Source organism: Vigna radiata, chromosome 8 (assembly GCF_000741045.1).
Source record: "Vigna radiata var. radiata cultivar VC1973A chromosome 8, Vradiata_ver6, whole genome shotgun sequence".
Classification (NCBI taxonomy): domain Eukaryota; kingdom Viridiplantae; phylum Streptophyta; class Magnoliopsida; order Fabales; family Fabaceae; genus Vigna; species Vigna radiata.
Window position 1 is genome coordinate 26,146,634 of NC_028358.1, and position 17,905 is coordinate 26,164,538.

Sequence of the window (17,905 nt, forward strand, 5' to 3'; positions counted from 1 at the left end):
TGATTTTTTCTAACAGACTTAAATTAGCATACTTAAAAACCTAGTTTTACACTAGTCATTGCTTCATGGTACATGTTTGCACTACATCATGCCACACTTTAGCATTTAGAATTAATGCTTGAGACACAAAATATATCGCTTGAGTGATAGGCTTCTAGAGGAGAGAGAATCACCTTCATATCTTTCTCACTCACTTTGTAAATTCTCGATAGAGTTATACCCTACATTGTTTGAGCAATCAATCCATCACTTAAGCAATGTAAGACAATTACTGAAATTAGCCCACACTGTGTAAATCTTGCCTAAGCTACCAGTGATATTTAGCTTAAGAGTTAATCAGTCAACCAAACCACAATAGATTTTCAAGGTTTTCAGGTCATAATCTTATTCTTTTTTTCATAAATTTAAGAAGTGTCAAAGTTTACATTTACAATACTATAGTTCCATTTTAAATTCATAAACCACTACATATTATAAATCATTCACAAATTTTCTTAATTTCATTAATTCCACATAACCCAAAAGAATATTATAAAAAAAAATAAGGTTAGTTCTCTTTACTTGGATGAATGGATTGAAGTGTGTTTTACTACAACTAACGCTTAGTAATCCTTCTTAAAACTCCCAACAATTCATACAAGTCTTTACAAAATCAGTTTTACCTAAGGAGAAGAATAAAGAAATTAAATCATTAACAAAATTAGATATACATACCAAAACCAAATTCTAATAAATCTAATATATTCTACTCTTTTCATGAGACAATCTAACAAAAATGAGACAATCTAAAAAAGATCTCACTATTAAAGATTCGAATTAATTGGACAAAATACTAATAGAAAATGTTTTCAAAACTAATTTTTTTTAAAATAAATTAAAAAAATAAATGCCTAAATTTTTTATTTATATATGTAATAACATTTATTTTTAAATTCATTAATAAAAATATTCATTAATTGTCAAATCTTGTGTGATGGCAAATACCCATAGTAAGCTACCCATGGAGACTTACGTTGTCCACCCATGCATCTCACCCTCACCATACGATTATCATTTTTGACAAACTTTAGAGCCCTCCCAACATGAACAATATAGCTTTTAATGACCTCCTTAAACTCATCCTTATTGGTAAATATAGTTCCAAGTTCTCATTTGTAATATGCCATTGGCTTTTGTTTTCCATATGTAGGAAATGAACCACGACTTGGTCTATCGTCGCTGTCATCCTCCTCACTTCCATTATTGTTTGGAGTTAAGAGCACATCAAACTCTCATTCATCATCTAACAACCCCTTACCATGTCTTTCTGCTTCATTAATTATCACTATCTTAAGCCCTATATTGTTCATCACTATCATCGTCCACGTCCTCATCACCATTAAGATGATCCATATGTGTTTCATCCTTATTGTCCAGTTGCACTTCTTCCTCACTCTCTAGTTGCCCTTCTTCCTCACTCTCCACCCCAACTCCATCATTTGTCTTCACCTCCACTCCACCCTCTCTCAACCTTCACTCCACCATTTGTCTCCACCTTCAGTCTACCCTCTATCTCAACCTCTACTCCACCATCTATCTCCAGCAACTCACCCTCATTAACCAAGTCACCCACAATCACCAACTCATCCTCACTTACCAAGTCACCAGCATTTTGTACGTCTACGTCACCCTTTGTGTGCACCCTCATTTTAACACAGTCAACTTCTCCTTCCTCAACCTCCTTTTACAGTTCAACTTGTTCCTCCACATTTATTTCATCACCAGCCTCAACATGTCCCAATCCTCTAACCCCACTATCCTCACTACTCTCTACAGGTCCTTCACAAAGGTAAAGAATTTGATTGACATCATGTACAACATACAAGTTTACTTTTCCTAAATAATTTGTCACCTTCATCATATTCATTGCTCCTTTATCGTCATACAACTTATATAACACATGTTGTATACTGTAATATAACTCTTGTACTTCAACGTACCCCAAATCTTTAACGAAACCTAGTATTTCAGAAAAACTCAATTTATCAGGGTCAATGTCCCAATAAGCTATCTCCCCATCTATATACTTAAAGGACACTTCTTTTATCAAGGTCCCACCGTGGTGGACCACTACCTCAAACCTTTCATCAAACATCTTAATCCCTACCCTGCAAATGGAAACAAGGACCACAAAATTAATTTAAAGTAACACTAATGGGACCTGTAACGCCCCGACAACTTACAGGGACTGCTGACTGCCCCCACACATCAACACGAGGCTTTCCAGTGTGCTTTGTCCTCACTCACACACTTTCCGAGAAAACTTCCTAGAAGGTCACCCATCCCATAATTACTCTAGGCTAAGCACGCTTAACCATGGAGTTCTAATGAGTTAGGCTACCGAAAAACAAATGCATTTGTTGATATGAGTAGCCAAATCAATTCCTTTAAGCTATCCTTCAACTGTATAGTCCCATACCTATACAGNCTCNAGATCCCTCTCATTCCGGTGTATGTTCGATTCGTCCACGTTGCCCTTCCACTGGAAGCCTACCAGGAGCCGCTCCTTGTCCATGCCTCTTGCACCGGCGATCACTCCCCATCCTCATCAGTGCCTGGGTGTCACAGGATCAATCTCAACCCCCAAAGCGCGAGAACGTTTTCCATACTTAATCTCCTCAAAACGCGACAAATATAATCATATTTAAACCTAAACTGAAAACGCACTACAAAACAATTACAGATTGAACATTTAAGGAAACAATAACAGATAATTACAAAATTTATACCACGAAAAACATCATCAATCAAAGAAAATAATAAATTATACAAAATTAACCAATTTAATAAGAAAATAAACCCTAACACCTAAAACCAACAACAACAACATCAGGCTAACAACACTTACCTTACCTATGCTCTTGAAATTGCACCTTCAACGAACCACGAACCCAACTTCAACACCAATTTCAGCAGATTCTTCAACCCCAATTTGTCGTAATTCGCAAATTGATCTTAACCTAGAGGTAATTTCATTTAACCCTCTGTTATAACAGTTCCACGTCATTAACTTTTATTTTTAAAATTTACACCTCAATTGACCTCATGTGCCACATAATGAATAAGTGTTCAGCTCATTTATTTTTGGATAGGGGGCAATTCTGTCATTAGCATTTTTAACATTATAAGCAAAAAGGACTAACGTGAACCTTTTTTACAAAATATTGGACTTTTGTGAACTTCTGAAAAAAGGTAGGACAACTTTGAACAAACCTAACAAACCGAGAGACCGAAATAGGTATTAAACTTAATGCAAAATATACAATTTTCAAGAGAGATAAGAGGTTCATCTGTATCACACCAATAACTTCATCAAATTACAATGATCTAATTGATCTATTAAGTTAAAAGATAGTTTTGTTTATACTTCATCTAAAAGATTAAAGTGCTTCCTATATGAATAATTTGCAGACTTATATTGTATATTGTTATTATTATTGTTAAGACAAGATCGTCTAGAGAGACTAGACTGTCTAACAACTCATGTTTTGAAGTTTAACATATAATACATAACGAAATATTGTTTATTGAGTAAAGAGTTTAAAGATTGTACATGCTAAGAATAACGTTCAACAAAATATTTGTTGAATGAAATAAACATTTATAACGTTTTATGAAAATAGCATTTTCCAATACATATATATTGTCTAACAAACAATGTTTAACAAATAGTTTCTGACGTGTGAAAACATCTAGCAAACGCCTAATTAAAAACTAAAGGTTAAAATTTTATATCAAAGCGTGTTGAACAAATTAGCGTTTATAGAAATGAATCACCTGGGATATTAGTTAAACGCATCAAATGCTATCAAATGAGATGAGAATACATGATTTCAAAATAGCGTCTAACGTATACATAAACAGTACTAAATGTTATAAAGCTCTTAACGTTGTGTCTAATCGTCATATCATATAGTAAAAAGGATAAAGCATCTGTGCACAAGTTTTGCTAAACATAATTAAACAATGTTTTTATCAGATGAGCTGACATGTGTCAATATGTTTTAAACATGCAATGTGATAAGGATCACTCATGTTTAACACATTTATTGAATGTACGAAAAATTGCTTCTTTGATTATATGGTTTGCTCTCTTTATTTGTGTAGATCATGATAGCATAAGACCTTGCTGAAATTCTTGCATAAGATAAATAAAGATGTTAAGAAATAAGAAGGCATTCCGAGGAATGTTTCCTCAAAGCTTTAAGCTTTGAAGAACCGTACAAGCTACTTTTGAACAAAGATCTAATAAAGCATAGTCACTCTACAATGTAGGCCTAAGTCTGACTACCTACCTAAAAAGGCTATGAAATCTACATGGAAGTCAACTTTACGCTTAACAATTATCTCTGGAAGAAGGCTATATAAGGAGGACTCACTGATGGCAATGCTCTAGCTAGGACAAGCCAAATCTAGAAGCAACCAAGCCAACAAGAACAAGATGCTCAAAGTTTTAGATGGAATGTGGAATGGTGGTGGTATAAGGTAGAGGTTGTCACGATTTTGGGTGTTTGAATGGTGATGGAAGGTTTGTTTGGTGGTTCTCTAAGAGAGTTTGGACCAATTCTTGGAGGAAGATAGCTAGAGGAGGCCACTTGGGTTGCTCTAGCCTAGGGTGACCTTAAAAAAGTAGTATGGCACAAAAATGGCAGCATAACTTTACTCTAAATCAAAGGTGATTACATGATGGAGAACACCTCTATTTATAGGCTAAGGTGTCTCAAAATTGGCTAAAACTTTAACCTAAAAGAGCCACCTTGGTTGGATTGGGGAGCAAGGAGAAACCTCTCCAATAGGAGGGAGACAAGTGGCAAAAATCCTCTCAAATGAGAGAGTGACATGTGGCCACTACCTATGGAAAACTCTTCAATCCTAGAGTGACACATGGCCACTAACTAGGAGGAAAACTCTCCAATGGAAGCTTCCACATGTCTAGGATGAAATTCTTCTCCATTGTTCTCCAAGCTTAGCCAAAATGTTGACCCCTTGGTCAACACACCCATTTTGGAGGTCCAAGCATAGTCAACTTTGGGCCTTGACCCTTTGTTGACTTGTTTGGTCAAAATCCTATTCTACTTAGCCCAAAATACAAGACACAATTGAAGTCCTACACTACTAGGCTCATAATACAAAGCCCAAATAAAATATAGACTACTTAGCCCAAATAACAAGGCCCAAAATTATTCTTACTCTACTAAATCTTCATTATGGCTTAAGATCACCCAAGAGAAAGAGTCTAGGCCCATCTTCCATAGATGTCTCCAACTCTTCATGAATGTGCTAGGTCATGACAAGGGGTATGCTATCATCCCTTCCCTCTTGAAAAGGATTTTCCCTCAAATCTTCAACATGGACTAAAGACAACTTCCTTTTCTTCATAATCTTCAAATCTTCCTTATTTTTCCACCAAGATCAAATACCCATTTTATAACACAAGTTAGAACAAGTGTTATAATAGTGAGTATGTGAAGGATATAGCTCCCAATAAGGATACACCTTAAATGAAATGAATGATTAAGGTCTTGAAAAATAGGAGCATTTTTCTTAAGATAAGGACTTTCTTGATAACCCGCAAATTTGGAGTGATTTGCTGTAAAATCTCAGCTTTTCCCTCAACCTTTTAAAAAATACCACATCCAAAATGCAAGCTATGAAGGGTTATCTTCTTTTTACAAGTTGAAGGCATGTTGGTTGAAGATGAAGATCAAGAATGGAGGTTGAAGATGAAGAAGATGAAGACAAGAGCTTATAAAAGATTAAAGAACACTAGAGTTGTAAAAATGGGCTACCCGGCCCGACCCACCATGGGTTGGTGGGTAAACGGGCTGGCTCACTGGCTCACTGGCTCACTTAATTACAATTTTTTTAAAAAAAATTACAAACTTTCTATAATTCAAATCTAAACAAATTTCACTCCCAACATAGACGTTTAATTACTTTTGAAAATAATGAAAGTAAATAAATTTTTCAAGCAAAAGAGAAATAATAAATATTTTTTTCATAAAATTAAAAATAAATTTTAATAAAATTAAATTAAATAGGCGTGTTGGTGGGCCAACCTGGCCCACCATGGGTTCAACCCACATGAGCCGGGTTTAAATAAGTCGGGTTGAAATCTGACTCGCATAAAAAAAATACAATTTTTTCAAACCCAACCCGATCTCAACCCATGGTAGGCTGAGTTGGAGTGCGGATTATGACCCATTTTAATTTTTAACAGCTCTAAAGAACACCTTTATTCAATTCTTCACGCTACGTATTCATTCCACCTTTGGAGTATTTGGTTCCACTCCATAAAAGAAATGCACATGATGTTGTATTTCGTTCTGGATAATGATATTTAGACAACATTTTTTTTACAACATTTGAACATTGATTACATGTCAATATGTGATTGGTCAAAAATTACTCCATAATCAATAATAATAATCATAAACACTATTGAGGAGTAATTTTTGACCAATCACAGATTGACACGTAATCAATGTTCAAATATTGTCAAAAAAATGTTGTCTAAATATCATTATCCTTTGGTTCTAGTGCTCATGGATTCAGTTCTACCAAGGCTTGGATTCGGTTATGACAAATAATAATAATAATAATAATAATAATAATAATAATAATAATAATAATAATAATAATAATAAATAATTATACAATTTTTTTCATGTTAAAATGATTTTTTTCTTTTTTTTTCTCTCTTTATAATAATTTTTAAATTATATATAATATTAACAATTATTATTTTATATTAATTATACACTAAGGATATTTTAATAATATTTAATTTTTTCCAATTAAACCTTTTTTTTATCTATCACACCTGTTAAATCTCACTAATTTTTCAGTTTCAAATTCTTTAAAAAAAAATAATTAATTCACTCTCAAATTCTCTAAAAAGACACTCCCCAAATTTATCTTTCAAAATGAAAAGTTCGAAATAATTTAGTAATAGGCTAACTTTTACAGGAGAATGACACACCACACTGAATACATTTAATAAGGATTAAAACCATCATAAACTCAAATATAATCCCAACTAAATCAAAATCATTATCGCTACTTTAAGAGCAGAAAAATAAGATAAAATGTATATTAAGAATTTTATTTATTGTTATTTTTATTGTCATATATATAAAGTTTGACTTTGAAAGTTTGATGTACATTGAATCTTACTAGTGTGCAAGGTCACAAAAATTAGCACCAATTTTTGGAGTGTTAAATTTATTAAATTGTGAAACTGGCCAATTCTTCTGGTTTCTTCCACGTTCCTAAGTTGGCAAGATTTGCTAATATTTTTTTTTTTTTAATTCCTTTTCTTAATCTCGCTGCTTGAATTGTCATTGTCACGGTCATATAAAAAAGTATTCATATAATTACTTGTATAGTTTAAAATTCATCATTTCCCTATTGTTTTATATAATTCTTTTAAAGTATCATGATAACAATGACATGCATGATCGACTAAATAATTAAAATATTAATAAAATATGATTGAATATATTTCATTTTAAGTACGCGTATGAGTCAGTGGTCAATGTTATCATTTACATATAGTATATAATATAGTGCTGTCAAAGAAAAATATTAAATATGTAATAATTATAATATATATTAATATGATAGTATTCTCCATATACGAATAAGTTAACAGGCTGCTGATGAAATAATAATTTATGGAAAAATAATTAATTTTGGTAATTAAAAATATAATGCAAAAAAGAGGTAAGAGAGAAATATCTATAGTAGAAGGTGGAAATTGAAATAAAATTAAATATTGAAAGAGACATGAAGAGAATAAGGAAGAGGTGATTGATGGTGAAGTGGGTGGTTTGGTTTTCCTTCCCAAAGTGAGGAGTGAGTCAAACATATATACTATATATTAATAAATAAATTATATTTTAATTATTATGAATAGTAGTTATTATTCTTCTCATTTTATAATATTATTTATGTGGGACCCATTCCTCTATGGTGGGACTCACTGGTCTGGTTAAGGTTAGGGAACCAAAACCAACTTTAAAATCCGACGTCAGACTTTTTTATTTTCGAATTGTCGTCCTACGTGGCACCGCAACCATCAACATCGTGTTTCCAAAGACTCTTATAGACCGTACGATCTCTGGCTTTAGAATCGGATAGTCAGAAATTAAGATTTCAGAGAGCCTCTGATAGTGGGCCACCACCCATACAAAGCAAGTACAAGAGTATTTTTATGTTTATAATTTTAACTAAGATATATTTACAAGTGATCAATATCTACTTTTGTATTATTATTAAATTTTGGATTAAATATGTTTTTAGTCTTGACTTAGTAAATAGAGTTAAAAAAAATTTGTAGAAAAGATTAAAATTAAAATTTTCTAAAATTAAAAGACTAAATTTTACTTTCATGAAAAACTAAAACCAAAATCGTTCCAAAAATATAGAGACTAAAAACATTTAACCTTCAAATTTTCAACATGATAAATGAAAAATAAATCAGAAAACTTGTTTGTTACTGTTTTTTGTAAAAGAATTTTGTGTGTATGTTTGTTGCAATTATTAGAATTAAAAATATAAATAATTGAAATTCGAACAAAAATACATTTTCTAGATTATATTATAATACAAACATGTGCGTGATATAAAACTAATCAAATCAGTTTTGTATTTTAAAATTCTATAAGAATGTCCTTTTTTTTAGTATATAATAAATTGAGCTGGAGTATTTGTGTTAACTTAAAATGAAAGTGTTAAAACTATTTCATTTTTCATGTATTACTAAATCAAGCAGAGATACAGCAACTATTTAACTTTAATTAATAATTTGATGTTTTTATGTAGACGCGTGATTAAATTTGGTTTTATTTTTTTTATTTGATTGGATTTTTATTTTATTAAAAAAAATTAATAGTATATTTGGTTATATTGATATTAATATTATTTAAAAATATTGTGTGTCAAAATATATACTTGTTACTGATCAAAATTAAAGAATTTAAGAATAGAAGATTATTAAAATTTTAACATATGATATGCCTAATTTTTAATACTAGATATGCTAATAGAAATGATCATATTGAATTTAAAAGAAAATAAAGATTCAATTAATTTTCTTTTAGAAATTAGAAATTCAATTAAATAAAAAATATATAAAAACTAAATACATAATTCAAGATATAAATATAGAGATTAAATTCTTAACTAAATCTTATGTTAAATTCTTTTAACAATTTTATTAACTAAATTTACTAATACTAGTGAAAATATACGAATTAATTAGGTAGATAAACTATAGAGTTATAGAAAGATCCTATTTCTTCCATTATTATAGAACTTGTTGTTTTATTTTCTTGTTGCCAAAGATAAATTTTTTCTTACTTTGTTTTGGTTGGTTTTTGTTTGAAAATATCCATAAGTGATTGTATTCATGTTTGTTATGATCTTTTATGTCCTTTTTTTTTTTCTCTTTCTTTTTAGTCTCTGAATATAACATTCTATTTTAATCATTCCAATCAATTTAACTTTTCTAAACCACCCAACTCAATTTTACACTCTTTAATCCTAAATTCCGCAAAGTAAAGGTTTGAATAAGTCATAAATGACTAACAACAGATCCCAAATCATTCTTTTTAGCACATATATTCTAATTTAGACTCACACCTCTTAAAACTTCATCATTCAAAATCCCTAAAATTGAACATAAAACCTCTTAAAACCACCATATTGACTCACACCTGCTTCCGCACCATATTTTTATCAACTCAATGTGCTAATAAGTTTCAAATGACGCTGAAAAAACATCCTAAATGGTTATTTCTTCCCTTAGACTCCTATTTTTAAAATTCACCTATCAACACCTCCTTTTTCACTAAAGATAAAGACTTCTAATTTAAACTACACTATCTCTTTCTTAACATCACAACCAAATTGACACTAATAACCACTCAACAATAACATTTATGATTGAAATCAATTCCAAACAAAGTCAGAAATATATACCAACATCAATCAACCAAGAATCATTATTTCCAAAACAACAAAACTTAATAACAATCATTTTAACACAATCACCAACATGCATTTGATTCATGTAATACCATATATCATTTCATACTAAATAATTTATTTATAAGATAACACTAACTTCCTCTACCTTTTTAGAAGACCAACTATTCTAGGAGACCTTGCTTTCACAACTCAAAGAGCTCTATCCCTACCTGCAAACAACAAAATCATGATCAGGACACACCATTAGAACCATTGATTAGTAAAGAACCTAAAAGAAGATTTCAACTATACATGTTATATAGGGAAACCTCACCTGCATTGAAAAACGTGAAATTAGAGAAAAATAGTAAAAAACCAACTTACTCCTTTTAAGAAAATGATCGGGTAGGCTTGAAAGTCTTATCGCGAAGATCACATAGGCAGTCTTTGATCTTTAAACAAATAAAGAAGGTATAAGAACCCTTAGAGAGAAGGTTGATAACTTTAAAAGTATGACTTCTAGTTAAAATAATAAAATTCATTTATAACAAACTATTTATATTAAAATCATTTAATATTAAAATATTTAAATATCAGTATTTTTAATCTACTGTCACTTTTAAATACCTTTTCTAGAACTTAATAACGGTATATTGTGCTCATGTCGTGTTACAACTATTAAGACAATGACAATTATATATTTGGAATTTCTCATTGATCTAAATTGCTGTAATAACCAACCTATATTTTTACCATTATTTGTTGCAAGAGTGACCTACGTTCAAAGTAGATACTATGCCTTTGAATCATAATTGGAAATATTTATTTTATACTATGTTCTGATAAACTATAATTTTAATTTCGTAACCTACCATCTAAAATAAGCATAGTTGAATACTCTTGGAATAGAGGAATTGTTTTAAATTTTAGATGTATTTATCATAAATAATTATTGAGAAGAACATATGTATTTAATTCTAGTATTTAAATTGGTATAATATTGAAGATAAAAACTCATTAAAAATCTGTTGTTAGTGTGTCTATATATATAAATTACTTATTTATTTTTATTATTTTATATTAAATTTTTCCTAAAAAAATTGCATATATAGTAAGATATCATTTTTTATTTAAATTATTAACTATAAATTTTTTATTGATGCATAATGTTTTTATGTTTATTAATTAAATATTCGATATACTATACACGTAGAAGTAACTAAAGAGAAATTTATTTCTTCTACACTTTTTTTTTTCTAACGTATATAGAGACATCTTTTTTTATCATTTAATAAATTATCTTATAGTATGATTCTTTCCGTGAAGCCTCAAATAATTTTATATGCATCCTAATTAAAAACATAAGAAATTTGAAACAAAAGTTAAAAAAGAATACATTCTTTTTAGTTTAATCAAATGCGATAATGAATTAGTTGGCCCACACGATATTTCTTTATAATTATCTCACTGGAAAATTCAACCGGTGACTTTTATTATGATATTAATTGTTGAATAGAATGTTTACTCCTATATTAATACATAATTAACAGTAAGCAATTGTTTCTGTTCATCTACCTAATCTTTTTCATGGAATAATTGCATAATAATCTGCAATAAACAAATTAAGATTTTGGTTTGTTTTGGCAAAAGGGCATAACACCTTGCCTATAAAAATAAAAGGATTTTTAGTCTTTCTTTTTATTAGCCACCCTGCTTATAAAAATGCTTATACATTAATTAATTCGAACGGCAGCACAACACTTATTAATTTGATATAAAGTTTTGATGTTTGGTAGAGTTTCGATTAAAAACATTTATTTCGTAACGTTCTTTTTAAAAGTAAGTTTGATATAGCAAGTCTTTCATTAGGTCCGCATTCTACGTTTTCTATAATTTATTTCTCATAGGGACAAAGGGTGTCCCATCTTATCTTCCTTACATAAAAAAAATAAAAACAAAATAGTTCATCACTTTGCAAAGTCAAAGTAAAATTTGGTTCAAGATTAGTTACCCTCGTTAAAGTATCTACTTCTAAAAACTTAATAATAATAATAATAATAATTTTTGGAAGTCCCACGTTGATTAATGTTTCGTTTACAATTGTATGAGAGTCGGTCGTTATTTTTTGTTTTGTTCTTTTTCAATGGTCTAATCCTTTTCAAGAACGCAATCCACCCGATGGATTGTTGACCTAAAGAATCCGACCTTCAAGTTAGATATTTTTCATAAATAAATCTATATTTAATTAGGATAAAAAAAGATGATTGTACCTGCACATCAATTCTATATTTATAAGACTTGGTCCATTAATATCTTATAATTGTCCATGAATGACCATTAACTCCGATCAGTATATTTCATATAGTACAATTAAAAATAAGGTCAAATTATAATATATAAGTAAGGTATAAACCTCACTTTACAAGTCGATTTTGTAAAAATAAGTTAAGTTTAAATTCTACTTCTTAATATAGTATTAGAGTTATGATTAGAACTGTCTTAATTATATCTATTTTTTCTTTGGACATTTTTATTTCCAACTGCTATTGGACTCACTTTAGAATAATAGTAATAATTAAAAAAAAAGTGTTGCTTATGCTTTCTTTTACTTGCGTAAAAAGGTTGAATGTGAAGTAAGTTGAAAACACCCTTATAAAAAGAACAGTCACACACACATTAGTGATGAAAAGCATGTTCCTCGATGCACAAAGATGCTTTTATCATCCTTTTTTAAATAGCTTTGGTTGCAATAAAATGAAGGATTAATCTTTGCATCCTTTGGAGAAGAGAAAGAGGTATTATTTTATTAAAAGAGTGAGAAAAATAAAAGCAAGTGTATTTTTCTGACACAAGGAAAAGCGAGCATAATATTTTATTGAATAAAAGTACACGTTATTATAGAAATATAATGCATGAAGAAGTTCTGCTATAGAAGCATAAAAATTTAAAAATAAAAATAAAAATAATAAAAGCGTCCTTCATCGTCTTTCCGACACTTTATTTTATTTGCATATAATATGTGATACGAGAGCTATTATCTCGGCCTTCCACTTGTCTTATACTATTAATTTATTCCTAATGCCCTAATTATTAAGATATAAAACTAGGTTTATGCGCACCTTCAATCAGATTTGCTAATTTATTAATGGACTCACTCTACCTGCACATGACCAATCACCGTTTGGATATTAATATAATATTTTATTTTAATTTATTAAATTAGCTAATTGAGGTTATACTATATATTTTGACCTAAGCTAGTTACCATGACTAATAATTTACTTTTTTTTTAATTTTTTAACGAACATGCACAACTCATCATAAAATAATAGAGAAACCCACTCATTGAGCTTAAAGAAATAATAAAATCTAATCTTAAATTTGTTGGATTCAAGTTGTCTTGATAGACAAAAGTAGCAATATTAATTTTGTTTGGACGTATGTGATGACGTGGAGTGCGGTGGTTGTTCCACGTGGGAGTTGCGTTCTTGAATAATGAGGAGTTTGGGAAATGTGAATTTGTTTGGTAGCTAATCGTGGAGATCGCTATGATTAGGAAATACGATGCTATTTTAATTACACCACGAAGCAACTTCGTTAAAATATTCATTTAAATGTACTACTACGAGACTATATGAATATTTTTTTATTATATATATGAAAAAGTTCTGATAATGCTTTGTTTTTCTTTCTTTGAAGATGAGTTTGGGATGACCAAATTCTTTAATAATGTTTCTTCGGACTCTAGCAAGCTGTAAACGGAACACTCTAGACCAATCTTCAATATTTCATACGTTTTCTGCTTTCTTTTTCTTTTTCATTCATTTAAAATGTGTTTTCTTTTTTAATGTGATATCAAGTTTCTCCACTACACCCGAAATTTTAATTTCCTTCTGATTCAAATTACCCAGTAAAACAAATATCTGGTCATTGATGTAGGGTTCTTGAAAATTCATTTAAGTTTTAATAAAAAATATATATAAAGAGTTATCACTTTTCTTATTCTACTTCTTTTACTTGTTAACATGTGTGAAGAGCTTATAAATTTTTAGAGAAAACTAGAATTAAGATATTATGGTAGAAAAACAATGGTGGAGAGTTTTATAGTGAGACAATAAGAATATTTGACATTACTTGAAAACAACTTGAAATTTTGAATATTTTTAAAACTAATATTTATTTTCATGGTAAAAATAATATTTTTTAAATTATTAATACGGGAGTCTCACGTCATATGACAAGAAATTTATCTTGTTTGATAAAAGTGAAGAAGATTTCAATTATACTAGTGAGATTATCGAATAGGAAATATATCACAACTACAAAAGAGGGCAGTGTTATTTTAGAGAGTGGTTTGCAATTTGATAATGTTTTTTTTTTTTATGACACAATTAATTTGCAACTTAATTTCTGTAACTCAATTAATTAATGCCTCAAATTGTGTTGTTCAATTCACAAATGCACTGTGTGTAATGCAAAATCCAAAGAATAAGATGTTGATTCGAGCGGGTAAATAATGAACTTTATTTTTTTAGGTATTCCAAAAATACACACATGGACATGAATTCATCAATTGATTTGTGACATAACTATTTGGATAACCCATCATAAAAGGTGTTAAAGTTCATCCTCCCATGTAAGTCAATTTAGTAAAAGCAATAATATTAAAATCTCTCATATATGTCTCCTTATTAAACAACACAAAAATAATTTTTCATTAAGTGAGCATATTATAAGTAGTTCATTTGAGTTATTTCATTGTGATTTATTAGACTTTATTGCACTCCTTCATCTTATGGGGCATACTTTTGCCTATCAATTGTTGATGATTATTCCCGTGCAGTTTAGGTTTATTTGTTATGCAATAAAATTGAAGCTATGTTTATATTTATGAACTTTGTTTCCTTCATTGATAAACAATTTGATGTGAAAATAAAGAAAATACAAAGTGATAATGACACAAAGTTTAACTGTTTACGTGATTTTTCTTCCATGAATGAAATTGTGTTTGAGACATCTTATGCAGGTACTCCATAACGAAACGAGAGAGTGGAAAGAAAACATCAACATATTATGGATGTGATAATGACACTCAAATTTCTGGATAATTTACTAATGAACTTTTGGGGTGAATGTGTTAGCAACATGTTATTTAATTAATCGCACACCATATAATGTGCTTAATTATTTGACACCTTATGAGAAATTATTTGGTGAACCACCTAGGTTCACTAACATGAAAATTTTTTGTTGTTTATGTTATGTGCATCATCAATGTCATGATGAAGATAAATTTGTTAGTAGAATGCGAAAGTGTATATTTGTGGGGTACCCCTATGAACAAAAAGGATGGATATTGTATGATTTAGAATCCAATGAATATTGTCTCTCGAGATGTGAAATTTTACGAACATAAATTTACTTTGGTTGACTCACCAAACAATGCTCCTCATACTCCTCCCATTATTTCTAATATTAAGTGTGCTATTAATATTTTATGGGAGACTTCTGATGATGACAATGAAGGAGAAAGTGTAAGTGGTGTGGATGGTGAGATAATGTCTTCACTTGGAATTGATGGAGATGATGTTATGGTAGTGCAAAAAGAAGAAAATATGGAGACAAAGATGGGAATGGAGATGAGAAACAAAATTTCACCAACAAAATTTAAGGATTTTGTTACTCATAAATTAGAATAGTAAATTCCTCGAAAAGTTTATATGTTTAACAACATGCCTCAAGTACTCCTTACCCTATTACTCACTTTGTAAATAATAAACGATTTTTTTGCTAAACATCAAAATTTTGTTGTAGCTTTGATATCAGGGAAAAAAACCTAAAAGTTTTAAGGAAGCCATAAAGGATATTGGCTGGTGTGTCGCAATGGTTGACAAGATACAAGCCTTGGAAGAGAATGAGACTTAAGTTTTGCAGGAACTCCTGCTTGGAAAGAAAGCTGTCAGAAGTAAAAGGGTATGCAAAATAAAACACACTCAGATGAGACTATATAATGTTTGAAAGTGAGACTTTTCATCTTTAGACATCATCAAGGGGTATAGACTATGATGAAACATTTGTCCCGATGGCAAAAATTGTGACTGTACGTACCTTCTTGGCTGTGACGACAATTAAAAAGTGGGAAGTTCACCAAATGGATGTCTATAATGCATTTCTCTATGGTGATTTGGTTAAGGAGGTATTCATGAAAGTTCTTTTAGGTTTACATAACTCTTACCCAAATTTGGTTTACAGGTTAAAAAAGTTGTTGTACGACTTAAAATAAGCTCCTCGTTGTTGGTTTGCTAGTTGGCTACGACATTAAAGCATTATGGTTTTGTTCAATCATATTTAGATTACTTACTGTTTTATTGCACATGGGAGAAATGCATCTCTATGTGTGTAGCCTATATGCGAATGACTTAATTATTGCAGGAAATAATATTTCATTCATTAACATTTTTTTAAGTTTACTTAAGTTCTTGTTCTCATATGAATGACCTATGAGTCTTACAATATTTTTTGGTGTTGGAGGTAATCATAATCCCAAGGGGTTTTATCTTTGTCAGAGAAAATATGTATTGGAAATCATTGAAGATACAAGTTTAATAGGTTCCAAGCCTGTGGATTTTCAAATGGAACAACACCATAAGCTAGTATTGACTTTTGGTACACCTCTTGAAGATACAGAACCCTATCAAAGGCTAATTAAATGATTAGTCCATTTGTTTATGACTAGACTTAGTCTTGCTTATTTTGTCCACATTTTATCTCAATTTATGCAAAATCCTTGTAAAGACCATTAAGAGGCAATCTTAAGGGTTATTAGATATTTGCACAAACATACGAGACAAGGTATTTTACTAGGTTTGACAATAAATTGGAACTATAAGATGGGATGATTCAGATTGGGTAGGTTGTCTACTTATGAGACATTCTTTGTCTGGTTAAGTGGTGTTTCTTGGTTCTTCTCCAATATCTTGGAAAACAAAGAAACAATCATTTGTTTCTCGCTTTTCTGCATAGGCGAAATTTTGCTACATGACAATTACATGTGAATTAAAATGACTCAAACGATTACTTAGTGAGTTGAGAGTTAGTGATTCTAAAGGAATGTGATTGTATTGTCATGGTCAATTAGCACTACATATTGCTCATAATTCATTTTTTCATAAAAAAACAAAACATATTGAAGTGGATTGTCATTTTATTTGTAATAAAATAATAACTAACATCATTTGTCCCTCATATGTTCCTACAAAGGTACAACTAGCATAAGTTTTTACAAAAGTTTTGAAAAAAACATAATTTGAGTATCTTTTTATACAAGTTAAGCATTGAAAATCTTCTTGCTCCTACTTAAAAAAATATTGAGATATTATTATTATGATTATTTATTGTTAATTAGGAAATATTTTCTTAACCTATTTATGAACATGAACAATATTTGATTGGTTATCATTTCATGAATATAATTATAAACATTGATAAACATTTTTTAAAGATATTCTTTTGTCTTTATTTAATTGAGTGTATATGTATATGAGTAACATAATAAAATAGTTATGATTTTTCTTGTTCTACTTCTTAACACTATATCCATTTTTCTTTTACACTTTATAATTAACTCGATATTACAAAATTCAAGAAAAAAATCATATATTTATCAATTTTTTACTTTTTATCATTAAATAAAAGAATAAAACATACGAGATAAACATCCTTAAAAAGTAATATTATTTATTGTATCGATTTTATGAACATAATTATGTATAATATTTGATAAACATTTTTAAAAGTGATATTTGTTATCTTTTATTATATGTATATGTATGAGTGACATAAAAGAGTTATCAGTTTTTTCTTTCTGTTTCTTAACCCTTTCTTTCCTACTTTA